General features: G+C 38.7%; 1 long non-coding RNA gene across 1 annotated transcript in view; it reads left to right on the forward strand.

Annotated features, from left to right (window-relative positions):
- The first annotated feature begins 14956 nt into the window (after window positions 1–14956).
- Window positions 14957–19423, forward strand: part of LOC127370753 (uncharacterized) — a 54173-nt gene continuing 49706 nt past the window's right edge. The window contains exon 1 of the long non-coding RNA XR_007886273.1: window positions 14957–15028. This is a non-coding gene — a long non-coding RNA (uncharacterized LOC127370753). The remainder of the gene's footprint in view (window positions 15029–19423) is intronic.

Raw genomic sequence — 19423 nt, forward strand, 5'->3', positions numbered from 1 at the left:
CAGATATCTACGGATATGAGACTTTATTGATCCTTCATGGGAGAATAATTAATATAACGTCAAAATAAAATGAATCTGGAAATGTAGAAATCTTTAATTGTAAACTTAAAGTGAACTCTGTAGCTGGTTTTTAACTAGGATGTTTTTTAGATATTATTTACCTCATTTTATTCTGTTATTTTATCGTATTTCCTTGTAAATTTCATTGTTAATGTATTTGATCAGTTTCTTTATTTTCTTTTAATCAATCTTATTGATTTCATTTGTCTTTATTTTTGCTTTCTTAATCTATTTGATCTAGTTTTTAGTATAGCTTTAAACACTATTTTTATATCTGTAAGATCTAATTAACTGTATTTTATTTGATTTATCTTTGTATTTTTTTGTAAAATCTGATTGAATACTTTTTGAAATTATAATATGTTCAGTATCTGATACATATTTACTTCTATATACTATAAAATGTATTTTCTTTTACAAATTGGAAATTATGTTAAACATCATATAAAGTATTAAGATAGAAATGTGTGTGTATGCTATTATATATCATCATTATAGAAATATATAAATGAATGTGCATCATCCACTAAAAGACAATACAATTGTCATTATTTACATTTTACCATTACATTTTTAATTTTTTCCTACACAACATGTTTTAAGTTAATTGCTTTCAAACGCATTTACTGATATACATTCAATAATATTTAATATATTATATTGTTTTATAAAACAAGAGATGGTTCTGAATTACTGAGATGATCAAATACTGTATATCTGTAACATTGCCAATATCATACTTTTTCTATATAAATCAGTTTGATCTCATGCAGAAATAAAGAATAACTTCAGTTGTGCAGTGAGATTTAAACATCTTTTCAGGAATTCTGAACCTTTTTTATGTAACAATAGCTGCATGGCTGCAAGAATTCTCTACTAATTATGAAAAAACTAACATGTAAAGCCTGAAGCAGACACATTTTCAACTTGTTCAATAAAACAACTGAAGGAAAATGAAGGTTTATTCTTACCTGTTACATACAGTTTAGTTCCAGAGCCAAAGATGAGGTACCCACCTCCTCCCACAGTGAGAGAGACTAATACAAAAACCTGTCTGCTGTTGAATGTCTCTTTAGACACACTAGCAGTGTTGCTCTATGGATGGTAATGTCTGTCCGTCCACTACTTTAGTCCACATGGATTGGACCTGGACCAAAGGATGGATGGATGGACAAATAAAATCTTGTACAGACATTCTTGGTCCTGGCTCCTGGAAGTTGCTCCATGTCCTCCCTGATTCATATTCTTCATATACGTTTACAGTCTACCTATACTATTCATTCTATTGTACATATTGTTGTTTTGGTCTATTCTGTACATACAACATTTATTGTATCTCATCCTGGAAGAGGGATCCCTCCTCTGTTGCTCTTCAAGGTACAAAGTAAGTTATTCTGTCAGTATACAACCAAGGTTGCACAATGAAAAGAAAGTAGCAGGTGGGCTGGTCCTGCCGTTCTGGCTGGGTGGATCGTCTCTTTAATCCAAACCCCACACTTCCTTTGCTGATGACTGCAGTCTATTTCTGTCAGAGGTAATACGTGTTTGAGCAATAAAGCTGAAAACAGATTGAACCTAAACAGAGAAGTTTGAAGGAGCTAGCCTACCGACCGCAGCATCTGAATGTGCAGCCGTTCCCAAAGCAGTAGAAATAATCAGGAGTTTTCCACCTTGATTTTTCACCTGTTAAAGGCTTTTTGTGGAGTTTCTCTTTATCTGAATGGAGGCTGTGAGGATAGAGGGTGTCGTATGCTGTACAGATTGTAAAGCCCCTTGAGGCCAGTTTGTGATTTGTGATATTGGTTCATTGGGTGAAGGGATGAGTCTTAAAGTGGAGATGAAACAGTCAAATATACATACATTATAATAGACATTGGCTAGAGAACAACATGCTTAAAGGAGACATATTATTCCTCTTTTCAGGTTCATAATTGTATTTATTTTATTTTTTTATTTTGGTTTGGTGTGTGAACCACTTTGTGTCGGACTGTTTTCACAACCTCGGTCAGTACAACAGTGATGCTAACGTAGTTATTGTTTGTTATTGTTTGTTAATTGTTTGTTATTGTTTGTTAAATGTTTGTTATTGTTTGTTAAATGTTTGTTATTGTTTGTTAAATGTTTGTTAACTGTTTGTTATTGTTTGTTAAATGTTTGTTATTGTTTGTTAAATATTTGTTATTGTTTGTTAAATGTTTGTTAAATGTTTGTTATTGTTTGTTAAATGTTTGTTAAATGTTTGTTATTGTTTGTTAACTGTTTGTTAAATGTTTGTTAAATATTTGTTATTGTTTGTTAAATGTTTGTTATTGTTTGTTAAATGTTTGTTAAATGTTTGTTATTGTTTGTTAAATGTTTGTTATTGTTTGTTAAATGTTTGTTATTGTTTGTTAAATATTTGTTAAATATTTGTTAAATGTTATTTATTGTTTGTTAAATGTTTGTTAAATGTTTGTTAAATGTTTGTCAAATGTTTGTTATTCTTTGTTAAATGTTTGTTAAATGTTTGTTATTGTTTGTTAAATGTTTGTTATTGTTTGTTAAATATTTGTTAAATATTTGTTGAATATTTTTTAAATGTTATTTATTGTTTGTTAAATGTTTGTTATTGTTTGTTAAATGTTTATTGTTTGTTAAATGTTTGTTAACTGTTTGTTATTGTTTGTTAAATGTTTGTTATTGTTTGTTAAATGTTTGTTATTGTTTGTTAAATGTTTGTTAAATGTTTGTTAAATGCTTGTTATTGTTTGTTAAATGTTTGTTATTGTTTGTTAAATGTTTGTTAAATGTTTGTTATTGTTTGTTAAATGTTTGTTATTGTTTGTTAAATATTTGTTAAATGTTATTTATTGTTTGTTAAATGTTTGTTAAATGTTTATTGTTTGTTAAATGTTTGTTAACTGTTTGTTAAATGTTTGTTATTGTTTGTTAAATGTTTGTTAAATGTTTGTTAAATGTTTGTTAAATGCTTGTTATTGTTTGTTAAATGTTTGTTATTGTTTGTTAAATGTTTGTTAAATGTTTGTTAAATGTTTGTTATTGTTTGTTAAATGTTTGTTATTGTTTGTTAAATATTTGTTAAATGTTATTTATTGTTTGTTAAATGTTTGTTATTGTTTCTTAAATGTTTATTGTTTCTTAAATGTTTGTTAACTGTTTGTTAAATGTTTGTTATTGTTTGTTAAATGTTTGTTAAATGTTTGTTATTGTTTCTTAAATGTTTGTTAAATGTTTGTTAAATGTTTGTTATTGTTTGTTAAATGTTTGTTAAATGTTTGTTATTGTTTGTTAAATGTTTATTAAATGTTTGTTATTGTTTGTTAAATGTTTGTTATTGTTTGTTAAATGTTTATTATTGTTTGTTAAATGTGAGCAAGATGAACATGAAACTTATGTAGTGGTATGAGGTAGGGATGTGCGTATCGATCCACGAATATCGATACTTCCGATCTGGGGGTGTGTTTTTTAGAATCGATCTTTACATAAAATATCGATTCCAAGTCCACTTTTACAAGAAATATTAATACTTTTATGACACAGACTCTCTAATCAATTTTATAGAAGTAAAAAGTGAAACCTGTGGTCAATATTTGTGCCGTCTATCAGTCAGTCAGAGACAGCGGAGAAGGAAAGAAGCACAGGATGGCAGAGAGAAAGAGGAGCATCGTCTGGACACATTTCACAGCAGTAAGCTCGAATGAAGCTACCTGTGATTTGTGCTCAAAGTGTCTCAGGTATTGTGGTAATACCACAAATCTCACTAAACACCTAAAGGTGAACCAAACCAAAGAGCATGACGACTTGCAGCGGAGGAGATTAGAGGAGAGGGAGAGAGAGGGAGTGCAGGGAAAAGCCCCCCACACCTGCAGCCCGAATGAGGCAGACCTCTGTCTTGGAAGCCCTGCAGAGAGGCAGGCAATATCCAGGTATAGTGAAAGTACATCACAGTGCCCACCATCACAGGCATATAGACGTAGAGAAGACACATTTACATAAAATACCAGAATGTTTTTGTCAATTTTGCATTAAAACATAATATTTTATTTATTTTATTTTATTTATTTGGTCAGATAAAACTGTTATCTCCCAGCACAATATGTAGTTGTTAGTTTAACTCACATTCCTGCCATCATCTTAACACAATTCAGTATCACTTAAGTTAAAACATATAAATGGGAAATGAGAGACAATGTAGAATGTGACCTTTGTTGTTGTTCAAGTTCAAATTCTGTCAAGTTATAATCTGAAGACCACTCTGTCTGGTCCAAAAAGTAAAATATTGAAGTCAGAGCAGCTGTTCTTATTTTCTCTTTTTTTGAGAGATTTTTTTTAAATGTGATTTGCACATATTTTCAGTTGACTTGTTGATTTGCACAGATTGTCTTTAATTGCTCTGATTAAAGAGAAAACAAAGTCTGATATTTGGCAGCTTGTTTAATTCTTATACAGAGGTATAAAATACATTTTTCATAATCACATTCACAAGTTTTCATTGTAAAAGTCATCATGTTCATATACACAAGTAGGACATCTAAAAGTATCGGTATCGGTATTGGTATCGGGATACTAGCCTTGGTATCACCTGGTATTGGATCGAAAGGAAAAATAGTGGTATCGCACATCCCTAGTGCGAGGCACCACTGCCAGGTGGAACACGGTCTTCTGCTTCACCGCGCCCTCTCTGGCTTATTAGCCAATCATTGTTCATGTCGAGGGGATAAAAGTAGGCCGTGCCCTTCCTCCTGACCTCTCGCTTCCTGCCTCTTCGGCCCGCCTACTCCCGGGCCGTTGCGTTCGTCGCTCGCCTCAGAGCACAGGTAGGCGCACCTTAGCGTGCTGTTTGTGTATATTCGTCAGCGTTTTGTTTAACTCGGGTAGGCCATTGCGAGCTCCGTCGGGGCTCTCAGCCACTGGTTTGGACTGTGTGTGTGTGTGTTTTAAAGGTAATCTGTAGTTGTTTATTTAATTTCTTTAATTGTGAGCCCTCTTAACTGTGCCTCTTATCTTCTCCTAGAGCTGAAGGCCGACGGTGGTGGTGGTGGTTCCCCTGGGTGGTGGTGGTGATCCCTTGTGTGTGCGTGAGCCTCGTTCAAGATTGTCTTTGTGTGCACGTCACATTTTTGCTGTGTGAGTGGGGTGCTCTCCTTCTTTTTGGACGTCACTTTCCCCTGTCGACCCCTCCTCCAGCCAGTAAGCCTCAGCCTGTACCCCCTTCCTTCCTCAGTTGGGCTCCCTTTTCCCTTTTATCTTTTTGTGCCAAACTTTGTGTTTATGTAAATAATAATAAAATGTTGTATGTGATCATTGAACTCTGTCTCCTGCCCTTCCTGAGTGAACAAACCTGAGTGTCCTTTTGTAAGAGGTGATAATTGACCTTCAGTACGGGTCCTTGGACCCTAACCCAAGGTGCCGTTGTCAGTAACAAACAAAAAGAGAAAAGATCGTCTGATAACTTAGTAATCATCCCACCCTCGTTTCGCCACACTGATAAATAATGATACATGCATCCCATGTTTACCAAACCTTTGTTTGTTCTGCCCTTCTCCCCACTGTCCTCCTTGACTTTTGATTCCCCCAATGTTTGGCCCACATGATGAAATATAAGAATCTGCCAATCCACTGTATTTATTAGAAACAATATCACTGCTGTGGATTGTGTTTTTTAAATTACATACTTACAGGCCCTTTTCACAGTGACGTTAGACAACTTCCGTGTTGGAGCGAAGCAGGGTATCGCTGCATCCGGTTTGAGCCCTTTCAACTGAAGATGCGGGAACACAGGACAGCGCTCAACAAAATTCAGTGTATTTAATAGAGGTAAGATTGAGACTAATATTTTACTTGTCGTAGTATATGTCATCTTCATTCCTCGGTATCGTTAGCGATGGTTGCAGTTATGTAGCTGCCTTGAGGTGCAAAATAACGTCAAGATGCATGCTAACCGGCAGGCTAACAAGCATAGATCTATGGCTAACAAGCAGCAACTTCAGCTATAGAGTGAGTATGATAACGCGATGCTGTCCACCTATTAGAAATCTGACGTCGATGTAATTCATCTTTTTCCCCTCTCCCTGTTTTCCTTGTGTCCATCTCTGGACAGCATAATATGGCACACTGCTACTGCAGTGTCGCAGGCTGTTCCAACAATAAGAAGAATTTCCCGCATCTTAGTTTCCATGACTTCCCAGCTGATGCTGGGCTTCGTGCCTGTTGGGTGAGGGCAATAAGGAAAGATGAGGGGCCAACTTTTACAATCCTTTGTGGTAGCACTTATATCTGCAGTCAGCACTTCACATCAGAAGAGAAATATGTTTCTGCCAGTGGGCGAAGCAAGCTGAAGAAAGGAACAGTGCAATCTAGATTCCTGTGGATTGACTGGGGCAAAGGTAAGAGGGCTGTGTTAAAGTGGAATTACTGTTTTTTTTTTACAATCTGGACCTTGTTTCTAGCATAAAATACGATCATTTACTCACCCAGATAACTTTGGTGTCATTACAAGTCGTTCCGATGAGAACATCTAGTCACCCACTGACTGTCCATGCAGATGTATGTGTGTGACTCCATTCATGAATGCTTATTAAATCTCAAGAAAGACAGATGACGTATGAAGACTTCTTTTTAAATTCTTCATTGAATAGACAGAAATTATTTTTGCCAACACAAATCAACATATTTGTTATTGTAGGAAGAGGCTCACAAGCTCGGGAGTCACCATGTCAGCGTGCAAAAAAAAGGCCTTGCAGAGGCAGATGACACTGAGATGCCTGTCCCAGAGAGTAGCACAGAGGATGTACCCCATCCGGATCCAGTGCTAACAGACCATGACTACACCTGCCATCCCTCTCCTGGTCAGTATTTAAAAACTTGAGCCCATTCCTTCTTCCTTACAGAAAACTGAGATATGTGTAAATCATATCATTATCTTCATGCTATCAACCTAAATGGCACAAGGCCATGCAATATCTGACAATTTATGGCAATAGACGCATTACCTGGTAACTCTCAATATTGTGTTTCTTCACCTCATAAAAGTTAAGAGTTTCTGTTAAGCTCATTGATATCATCCAGTTATGAGTACAAACTGAAAACAGATAAGTGAACCAAATAAGGTGTATGCTCTTTTGTCCTCTAAAGGTGAAATGGACAGTGCTGCTAGGATGATTCAGCAGTTGAAGGTGCAAGTGGTTACACTGGAACAGTAAATCCGGCAGCTGACACTGAAGAATCAGCAGCCACTGATTTCTAGGTTCTGTGTCACTGATGAGGACTACCGTTACTACATGAGATTCAGCTCCAAGAAGGTCTTCGCTGTGTTTTGGGAGTCTGTTTACCCCTCTGCATCGAGGCTTGTCTATTGGTCCAAAGCAAAGCGAGCAGCGGAAGTGATGCCTAGCCCACAGCGAAAGCTTGAACTGATAGATGAACTGTTCATGTTACTCTGTTGCGTAGCAGCTGGGCTTCAGGAGAAGACCATGTCATCTCTCTTTGAGGTCAGTGTGTCGTCTGTTAATCGCATCATTCTAACGTGGACAAGCTACCTCTACCAGGTTCTGGGATCACTACCATCATGGATGACAAGAGAGCAAGTGCAGGCCACAATGCCTGACAAATTCAGGCTCTACTGTCCTCAGCTCAGAGTCATCATAGACTGCACTGAGATCCGCTTTGAAACAGCATGACATTCTCAAGCTACAAAACTCACACCACCTTCAAGGGTCTGATTGGTGATGGCCATGTGGTGTTATCACATTTGTTTCTACACTGTACACTGGCTCTGTTTCAGACATTGAAATAACAAAGAGATCACACCTTCTACAGCTACTCCAGCCAGGGGATGAGGTAATGGCGGACAAGGGCTTCCTGATTGAGAAGATGCTGTCAGAGGTGGGGTCAAAACTCATCATCCCTCCATTAAAAAAGTCCACCCAGCTCAGTAAGGAAGACACTCAGAAGACCCAGGCTATTGCTCGACTGAGGATCCTAGTGGAAAGGGCCATACCCAGGGTCAAGGAATACCACATTTGGGATGGGCTTGTTCCACTCTCTATGGTAGGATCTGTCAATCAGCTCTGGGCCATCTGTTGCCTGATGTCTAACTACCAGGGACCTCTTGATATCAAAGGGGACAAACCAGTCTAAGGCTTCCTATTTTGGACCTTACTGCAAGTGACTGTACAGCTGTGGCCCTGTGTACTGTAAATGGTTGCATGTAAATGTTAAGTGAACTGATTGTTTTAAAATGAAATGCTGTTTTGAAAATAAAATACTGTTTGTACGAAAAAATGAAATGCTGTTTGGCTTAAATTCTAGGTGGGGTGAGGATGACAACAATAAAGTAGCTCATGACGCATGCATGCATGCATGAACACATCCACATCCACACACGCCCACATCCACATACATACCTACATGCACACAGAGCACACAGAGTCATTTTTAAGTTTTACTACATAAGAAGACATCCATGTAGATGTTGAAGTAGAACTCATCCAGCTTTTGGCGCATGGACAGGATAAGCTCCTCATCTCTAAAGATTCGTTCTACAGTGAAGTCAGTGTGCGTATCAGTAACAAAATCACACCACTGAAGGCCACTTATGGCCAGATGTCCCTGCACCTGGTAATAGTATTTGTGTGTCTTGCGTAAGTAGGCTTTGCCTTGAACTGTGGTCAGGTGTTTCACTTGTTGAACACTTTCCACGTTGCAGGTCTTGACCTCTGCCAGGCCAAATGGTGGTTCTTCGCACGGGTTGAAGACTTTGGCATCAGGGCTAACCCCAAGGTGAGGTGCGTCTGGGTGTATTATTACACCAGAAGGTGTCACAGAGACATCACAGAAATCTGAATACTGCCGCAGTATCTCCGCCTCCAGGTCCAAACCTCGTTTCCTGGCAGCAGTCTGAGGAGTTCCCCTCAGGATGCAAGAAGCCAAGGCTTTGGCAGAAGACTCCCCACGGACATGGCATATCTCACGGAATCGGCTGGCTGTGAGTCGGGGTTTGCGTACCAGGGTCCATAACTGGCATTCTGACTGCTGTCTGGTTTCAGTTTCAATAGCAGCTGAGATCTCCCGTGTTACCTTTAAAAAAAAGAAGAAAAAATTAATGCACATCACATTAATCGTGAATATTGACAGATAACACTCTTTATGTGAAAACCCTCGTAAAATAAAGGTTAAATAAATCAATAAAAACCTTCAGGCTCTCCAGGTGGCATTGTTGCTTGTAATTGAGCTCATAATTTCCTGGGAATTTAAAACTGTAGCCATCAACAGGTAACTGCGGAAACGCAGGGGCATCAGGGTGTCTAATACAGTCTTTTCTTATTTCAGGAGGGCACTGGTAAGAAAGGACAGAGCCAAATGGCACAGGGACAAATTTAGAGTCGACCAAATTAAGGTTCTCAAGCCCATGCAGCAGTTTGCATAACCCTGGTTGTGGATGAATGTCTTTGAGAATTGACATGGCCACTTCAATGATAATCCAGAAATACAATAATACGCTGATTATTAGTGCGCATGTAAACACTCGTCAACAGTGTCTTTCTCAGTCTTTGCTGTCCTCAACTAACCTAGGCCTTAACAGTTACGTGTGCAGCTGTTTTATTGATTGTGGCTCCTAAAATACTGACATGAGACTGAGAAACACACTACACCCACAGTGGAACTTCGTGGGATACTGCAAAGTCTGCAACCGCAGCATAACACAACAAAAGAGCCCTAAAACTGAGCCCTAAAATCCTATTGAAAAAAGCTGGAGATAATGAGGCTCCTCGTTTTTCTTCATTGACCTGTGACAGCGTGCTCTCACTGTGACCGAGTGGTCAACAGCGTCTGACACTGTTCCAAAACAATGTTAGGTGAGAGAAGGCTCGGCATTGCACATGAAGGCTAAACAATATTAAACTTTATTCAAGGCACGACTCAATAACAGCTGTTAATAATATTTATAAAGCTACCATAGCAACTTCATCGAGAAACAGACAACTAATAGATGATCAAAACGCCTGTAGCCTACGTTAAGTTATCATTACCCTAGCATCTCCGCTAACGACAAAACACTTACCTTGATAATAAAACAGGTACTGTTCTATAAAGAACTTGTAACCCTTGTCGAGTTTAGAGGCTGGAGTCTTTGAGATTTTTTCTGCCAGTCTGTGTACGTCTCCTAAATGAAATTTTGGGAGCTTGAGGAGTGACTGTGTGAAATCCATTTTGGAAACACCGTTCAGTGAGATAGCGGAAGCAAAGACGGAAGTCAGGATACCCTGCTTCGCTCCACAACGGAAGTTGTGTGACGTCATGTGAAAAGGGCCTATTCCACTGTAAGTTGTGTCTAAGCAGAGAGACGAGCAGACACTGTGTGTCCCCAGCATAACCGCCCGAAGTACTAAGAGACTTGAACTGAGATTCTCTCTCAAAATGATAAACAGCAGACAATGCTCTAAACAACTCAAAGTGTTTCTGTGCCAATGTTACATGTTACACAAAGTGATAAACATTTCCATATGCTACTGGAATTATCAGGAAAAGATATTAGTAAAGGAAACTTAAGCTTAAGTGTAGATTTAGTTTAGTTTAGTTGATTAAGTTCATTTAATTGCCAATATATATGGTGGTGTAGTTTAATTTATTTTATCACTTGTTTACAGTTTTTATTTTGTACATAGTTAAATTTTATACTTTGTGTGGGCTATTTATATTTTTTGTATTATTTATTTCTAATTTATTATTTTCTTGTTAACTGTTTTGATTGAGCAACTTGTTTCTCTAAAAATAAAATAAAATGTCAAAGACCGAGCCATTCAGTTTCCTGTGTGAGTATATGTATGTATATAACTGGCAGTGGAATTTACTGCGATGAAAGGGGAGGGGGGGTGGGGGGGGCACCTAAAATCTTGCCTAGGGCGCCAAATTGGTTAGAGCCGGGCCTGGTGACACCCTGGTGACACCCATCCAGTGAATCTGTTCATTCTTTGTGTTTATTCAGATATTAAGCTACACTTTGGCGCCGCTTTGAGTAAGAAGCACTCGTGTTTTCTTCTGAAATATTGGCTGTAATTTTGGCGAGCTTGCTGTGTAGCGGTGGAGCATTGATTCTGTGGAAATAGTGCAGGATGAAGCTTTAGCTTTCTGTTGAGCAAATATTTCATTTGATCATTTCTTTTTGAACACAGAGTCCCAGGGGGTGTAGAGAGATTCCTGCAGGCGCAACCCGGTCTCACTCCCAAGTGGTCAAATCCTGCAGCTCGGTCAGTGGCCCTCCGCTTCAAAATGTGACGCTGTAGGTATCCAGCAGCAGAACAAAGAGGAGGATCTGAATCTTTATCTCAAACATCTTCTTTGGAATTTGTTCTTCTATTATACAAAATATCTGTTTCTGTTTAGTTTGTACTTTTATTGTTTTCTCTTGATTTGATTTCATCATTGTGCTTCTGTTTGTATCCTTTCTCCTCACTGTGTGGAACAACAATAAACCTGCTGAAATATCTGATCAAAATATCAATCAATAGAATATGAAATCAATCCTGACAGCAGGAAAGAAAATCAGTCCCTCAGTTCAGTATGTTTGTGACTCTGGCTGAGATGGAGGTGAAATATGTGAACCTGGGCTGTGGTTTACTGCTCTCTTCCTGTCACACACACTGTTTGACATCTGTTGGTTTTTGTTCAGGCTGCAGGGATCATTTCTCACTGTGGGGACCAGACTTATAACAGGAGCAGTAGTAGGTGGCTGAATGACTGAGTTTAACTGTCTGGATCTGCAACTCACAGCCGTTCTCTTTATTCACAGCTGAGAAATCATCTTCCTGAGGATGATTGTAACTTTTATCTATGTTACCACTACTCCTAGCAATATCAAGAATCACTCTGAATGTTTCTGTGTCTTTCTTCTGGTACCAGAATACATAAGAACCGTCACACTGGTCAGTTCCTCCACAGCTGAAGGAGACGGTTTGACCAACTCTCCTGGTCAATGTTAAATCATCCTGACTCAGCTCTGCTGCCATGGCAACCAGCGCTGTAGAGAAACAGACAGATAGATGAAGGTTAGTGTGACAGTGTTTGTTAAAGGTTGACTTTGTTGGCTCCTGATTGGCTGGAAACACTCACCTGAACACAGACAGCACAGAGCAGCAGCTGGGAGGAAAAGCATTTTGTGCAGTGGTGTTTCCTCTGGTGAACCTGGGGAGAAGTGGCGCTCTGATGCAGCTGAGGCCAAACAAGGACGAGCTGTGAGATCAGACGAGGGCCACGTGGTTTCTAACAGGTCCTCAGACCTCCCATCAGCCCCTGCGGCCGACAGATAAGGCTGCCGCTGCTGATTGACAGCTCGGCTGAAGCTGCTGTGTGCTTTTCATTTCTTATTGACACTATTTCTCTTTGTTTTATTCTCATTATTTGGAGCTTTTTTCTGGATGATTCTTTTTTCCCAGACTTCTCTGTTTCTCTGAACTGATTCAGTGAGAAGTTTCTTCGTCTTGATTTGAATCTGACAGCAGATGAAAAATCTGGGTGACGATGATGCAGAAATAGAAAAAAGCATTCCTGTTGGCACAAACACATTCAGGTTGGTGGTGAATTTAGTAACACAGACTGTTATCTGTTGTTTAACAGCTGGGATGAAAATACAAAACTACAAATCCACAAAACTCCTCAACTGTGATTTGAAGCCTTAAACGTCCCCTTACATTTCTGTCATTTCATTTCATCATTTCATTTCTAGGACACATAAAACCTTTTCCACACACAGTATCACATCTTTATTGTGGATTCTGTTTGTAGTGCCCCTAATGCTAACCCAAAGGAAGTAGTAGTAGGGCAACTAACATCTAGCTAGGTCCGAGGTGTGGTGCCTTTAATAGCTCAGGACCAGTTAGTATGGGGATCGAACAGTTGACAGTATTTATTGCCTCACCCAACAATATCAACAGCAATTTAGATGGAATGAAAATAAAATCTAAACTAAAATAGAGCTCTCTCAGTTGTATAGTAAAATAAAAGAAATAGTCCTTTAAGGAGTCTGATATTGAGTTCAGAGTTCAGGGTTCAGTTCCTGATCCTTGTACGTGTGTGCACTGAGTCTGCTACTACCCGGGTAGAGTTAATAGTGTGTACGCAGTCTTATCTGTTCCTGAATGGGTAAAGTTGTCTGTGTCTGGTCGTGCGGCGGTCCTCACTGCGTCCCCGACCCTCCACAGTCACTCTGGGCTCGCCATCATTGGATCCTCTAGATTCTTTCTGGTAGCTCAATAAACCAACCTGCACAAGTAGTGCGAGTATTAAGTTACTCTGTTCTGTTCTTATTTCTAACATGAGACCTCATTAACTTATTTTCTTAGTGCATCAATAACCAGTGACTAGAACATACTTTGTTGACAATGGAATGAATTACCACATGTAATAGCAACTGGTACTTTAAGCACCAACAAATCTAAATCATGAATTTCTATAAACCTCAACAATTGGCTCATGCGCGTAAAGCTGCATGCTGCCTGTTACTCCAGCCTTTGAGTCTGCTTTTTTTAACTTCTTAACTTTTATTCTCTTTTTGTTCATTCTTATTTTTTCACTGTAACTCTATGAAGTCCTGCCCTCTCTAACGAGGTTGTTTGAGAGAGTTTTTGTGTTTTAATAACGCTTCCACCGGGACACGCTGCCGTTGTTTACTCCAGAGAACAGCTGAACGCACTTATGCCTGCGACCACTTTACACTTGGCATTTTTGCATATTTGAAAGTGGGACTTTAAATTATACTATATATATATGTATGTCTATTATAGTATGGAGTAATGTAACAAAAGTAATTTCCCCCTGGGATTATTAAAGGATGTCTGATTCTGATTCTGAATTGGTATTTTAATATCTACAAATTAATTATTTACCATCACTTTCTATATGTGACATTGTTTTTAACTGTTTCCAGACATCATTTTAATATTTTAGACTTTAAATATGAAATTTAATTGGATCACTACTAATGTATTTATCATGTACATTTTAATAAACAAAAGCAGCTCAAACACAGTGTAGTTGGGTTACAACTTATTAAAATGTATAACCAATTTAAAGCTGAATGATTTTAATATGAACACAATAAGTGCAATGCACCTTTAATTACTTACTTTTATTTTTACTTCACTTTATTTGCTAGTGATTAGCATTACAACTTTTTAAGAACAGTGATACAATATTCATTAAGACTAACATTTAGCCTTAGGTTAACCATTACCCAATTTTATAATTATTTTAAATTATGTTATAGAATTCATCTTTACTATGTTCATATATTATTTTCCAGTGAATCCCTCACTTTCAACCTGTAGTTATCAGCTCATACTACAGTTTATATGACAGTACTTCTATCTGTTCTGTGCTGCTGTGAAGAATAAAACCTTCACTCTGCTGCCCTCTAGTGTCTGCAACAACACACTGCTTCAAACTGTACTGCTACTGTCACTACTACTACAACTGTTTCTACTATTAGTGCCTTCTGACAGGGGTGGACTGGCCATCTGGCATACCGGGCATCGTCCCCCAATGTGGGCCGTTGACCCAATGTGGTCCGGTCCGGTCCGGTCCGCTATGTTTTTTTTTTCTTTCTCTCTCTAAATTCCCTCCAGTTGGGCCAATTGGCTACAGAGGGCTAGCAGTGTGTTGCCAGCATCGACACATATTATTGGTCTATGTTTGTCATTGTCAATCAATCAGTGCTGTCAATCACAACACAAACCAGGGTGGGCGGGACCTCATGGCATGGGCCGGAGTGGCGGGACGGGCTGCTGCTGAGCTGAAGATGGATAACCGTAAGAAACGCCCGGGTGGCGCTGAAACACTGCGACTTAAAAAGCTGAAGTCTCTGGAGGTGGAAGCTGCTAAATGTTGGACATTGACAGACCTATTTGGTGCCGGGGTCACCACCCCAGCAGGTGCTGCTGCGCCGGGAGACGAGCGAGTGGAGGCAGACATGGTGAGTAACGTTAGCCTGGTTTTTCCATTGAATGTGATGGGACCTCATTAACTGCATACTTGTGACAACATATTAGCCCAGAGTTGAAGGGCTGTGACTGTTGGTAGTTGTGCTTGATTTGGTTTAAATATGCCGAATTGTGATATTATGGGTTATTATTGTTCTAAGTTAGCCAACAGCTGCTTGTTGCCATAGCAACAGTAAGCATTGACATGGACTGATGACTGGAAATAGAGATGCAGAATCAAGCTGTATTGTAAATACAGATGAGATACTTTGAATTTGAGCACAAAATACAAGTAAACCTAGAGGAAATAATGAGTTTAATTTGCAATATTTGCCATTGAATTTATTGTAATCTTTCAATTCATAGGGTTAGAGACTTAATAATGTCTCCATGTCCCTCTCAGGTTGAACACTTGACATGTGAGAGCCTGAGGAGTTGTTCCCCCTCCGTCCATTTTCAAGGACTTGCTCTCTCTCTGCCTCCACTTCACCACTTTTTGGCTACTGAGACGTCTCTGATTGGTTGAGTATGTCATGTGTCTTATAATGTGATATGAATTCATACTTGATTTGTGATGATGACTTAATAATGTTTCCAAGTCTCTTTTAGGTTGACCACCCTATATATGAGAGCCTAAGGAGTTGTTGAAAAGGGCCGAATGTGGCTGTAGTGGAAAAAGTGCTTTGAGTGGTCAGAAGACTAGAAAGGCGCTACACAAGTACAGTCCATTAACCTATTAGTATTTACCAGCCCTTTAGCAGCTATTTCACCTATGGACGATACACTCTAGCTCTCAGGATCACACATTGGGTTCACTCCTGAGAACAAAGCATCAGTGTTAAATGTGAAAACTGATTCACAACACAAGAGGGCGCCTTCATCCTGCTAACCAGGGATGTAGTGGAGGTTAAAGCACCTCAACTCACTTTGTCAGCTCAGTGATCTCCTGCTCCAGCTTCTCCTGAAGCTCTTTGACTCAACTCACTTCAGTTTCCTGCTGGGATCTGACCTGCTGCTTCACATCGGAGCTTCTTTTCTGGATGAGACGGATCAGCTGAGTGAAGATCTTCTCACTGTCCTCCACTGCTTTATCAGCAGAGCGACTGATAGCCTCCACCTCACGCTCCTCTACAGCTACAAAGGGACCCATCTTTGGCCCAATCTTTCTGACTGAACATGCATTTTTGTTGTTTAGTTGAATATTTTGAATACAAATTGTTTGTGTGTCTTGAGGGGTTAGCCAGAACCAGCCTGGTTTGCCACTGTGGCAGCTACATTAGGACTCAGCTAACAGCAGCTACATTAGCAGTAAGAGTTAAGGTAGGTAGAGCAGCCGGAGGACGTCAGTGGGAAAACCAGACCATATTTCCTTCATAAAATATGATGCAGTTTCACCCAAATCACTGATGAAGTTGTGTTTCTGTACAGTAATCAGTGAGCTCTGGCCCTCCAGAAACAATCTGCTCCGGTAGAGTTTGCTCTCTTTTAGGAGAAAGAGTTTTCAGGCTTTACTGCATTCTACAAAAGTACATTTCTGGGAGAGGTAGGGTTTCTTATTGTGCATTACATAGTTCTTAAGAAGGATTGAAAATAATGCTTCATTTTTGAAATTCATTATTCACTTTTGGTCAGTGGCGGACTGGTGGCCTGGCCGCCCAACTGGCCCGCTCGGCAATTGCAGATGGTCGATACCAAAGGCTCGGTTCGGGTTGCGCTTGATTTTGAAATAAACAATCCGTCGTGCGGCTCATTAGGGTATCTGCCTCGCTGAAGCTCACACACACACACACACACACACCTCCTCCCTCACCTGTAGTTCTACATGCTTGGAAAATGGAGCGAGATGGACAGCCCAAGAGGAAAGGTGGAGCAGAGAGGGAGAGGCTTAAAAAGCTAAAAGCACTGACCACAGATCAGCGAAGTGCTGTAACATAACTGATGTTTGTCAGTAAGGGAGCAGGTCAGACATTAAACACTAGTGGAGACAACAGACACACAACCAGAGCCTATCCAGCACCACCAGCTTCATGAGGAGGTTAGTTCCACTTTGACTAATACAAACTGACTTAATAAAACTAATGTTTTAAGTTGTAACAAAGGATATTGCAAATTTTAGAATATTGTTAACTAACATAGACACAACATAATAAATTATATGAATACTGAAATCCTTGTATTATATTATTTCATTTAACCTTTACTTCACCAGGTAAAATCCCATTGAGATTAAGAACATATTTGTTGTTATATGAACATAACCAATGCTTATAAAAATGGTCAATTAGTGAATTTGAATAGATGGAAATGATGGGTGGCTTTTGGATTTTTCTTTACAAAGGTGGAGAAGGGAGCAGTGTGAGTGAGTGAACGTTGTAACCTTTTCTTTCTTTCTTTTTTTACTCACTGTGACTATTGTATCATATTTTACATTTCTTTCTGTGTGTTTGAAGTTGACTTGTTTAATGTTACAGAGAATAAACCTACACATCTGCACCACCTGTGTACCTCTCACTGTTGCTATGATACTATGGTTGACACAGTGGTCAAATTTATAACTAGTCTGGTACCTGTTACATTAAAAATAGGATTGGTCTCAAGTTTAGGTGGATTAAAAGTGTAGTAGTAAATTAAATAGAATAGAAATTTCAGTTTATGTGATTTGAGTACAGGTTATTGCAGCACAACAGAAACATTTATTTTGTAGGGGAAAGAAACAGAAAAAGCTGTGTGTGGGCGCATGTGGAGCCTTTGCTTTATTATTTTACACTCTTACATCGGTAGGCGCCCAACCTAACTCACTCTTGGTGTTTTGCGTTAATCGGGTGGTGGTGGCCTGGGATGGTACTAAATTCCCGGCCTGAATTATTGTCCCAGTCCGCCCCTGCTTTTGGTGATTGGAGTCATCTGGATACCCTTGCACTTCCTCTGACTAACCACAGGGTGGTAGTGTTTCTCTCTGATGTTTAATTCATTAAATCAGTCATTAAATTTAATGTATTATTATTTTATGTTATTTATTGCTGACTCATAAGATTGTTTAAAATCCAGATCATGAAGAAATAAGACTTGTCAACAGAGGTCAAGGAGCCAGAAATCCCCTCCCCTAATGAGTAAAATAAACAATAAAAACAAAAAAAGGGGCATCATGAATTAATCATCAAGAGAGAAACATGTCTTGAAATAATATCTGTTAATTCAATTTGAAGAAACGATGATGGTAGAGAAAAACACAAATATCTGATGAATAAAATGTCATATACTGACACAATGTTCAGTTTTCTGATAAGAAGGACAGAGGCCTTGTTAGAGTTTGAGAGAGCTGACAATCTTACAAATTGTTTTTTTCAGCAAAAAAGTTCATTAGTAGTTTTCTGATGATCCCTGTTTAAGTTTTTTCCAATGTAATTTCTTATCAGTTGAGAAACTTGAGATATGTATTTTCCCTCGACTGACACTCTAGCATAATCTCCGTCATACCTCCTGCCCCTTCCCACAATCATTATGAAATCTCACTTTTTAATATTTAATGTGCAATGTGAAACCATCTTGAAACTGTCACCAATTCCTCATTTAATTTCACTTACTAGAGTGTGTAAGTTAAGATTGCAGAGAACAAAAAAGGAAAACAAAACTTATAAACTAATGAAAAATCATTCCTATACATTTTTAGAAAACAATATTTAAGCAGAGAGTTTGAGGAGTTCACGAGTGTGTACAGCAGCAGATATGAATCTGTTCTCAGTGGTTATTAGGACTCATAAAAAACTGTTGACAGCGAATCAACACTTCCTTTCCTGCAGCAGACGGGCTGTGTGGGTTTCCTCTCTGCAGCCTCCTCACCGTTAGCTGCACTTTTTCACATTAATAACACAATGACAGTTACAACCATCGACTCTGGTTAAAGAATCATTCCAGGAACTTCAGCTTGATTTCAGCTCTCAGTACTCACTGTGAAAGTTGTCTTTAATTCAAACAGTTTTATTGATTCTGTAAAGGTGACAGTTTAATGACAGTTTCTCCAGCCTGACTCCAACTTGTATCATAATACAACATATTAGGACATGTTGGAAAGGATCATAGCCTGCATACATTAACATCATCAATACAAAGACAATTTCTAATTTATTTGTTCATTCTTAACATGTTACAAATTAGAATAGAAACTGATCAAGCTGTTGTATCATCATTTTATAGCAGTTGTAGCTTCAAATCAGCTCGCTCTGCTGTTTGTCAGCAGTGTCGTCAGCGTAGAGTTTTACATCCACACTGACACAGTTATAAAAGGACCTCAGCACTAAAGCAAGTGACACTGATTGTGTTTCTAATTTTTGCTATGAAGCCAAACTGAAATTCACAAATACAATACAAAAACAGAAAACAAGAACATA

Source organism: Dicentrarchus labrax, unplaced genomic scaffold, assembly GCF_905237075.1.
Source record: "Dicentrarchus labrax unplaced genomic scaffold, dlabrax2021, whole genome shotgun sequence".
In the NCBI taxonomy this organism is placed as follows: domain Eukaryota; kingdom Metazoa; phylum Chordata; class Actinopteri; family Moronidae; genus Dicentrarchus; species Dicentrarchus labrax.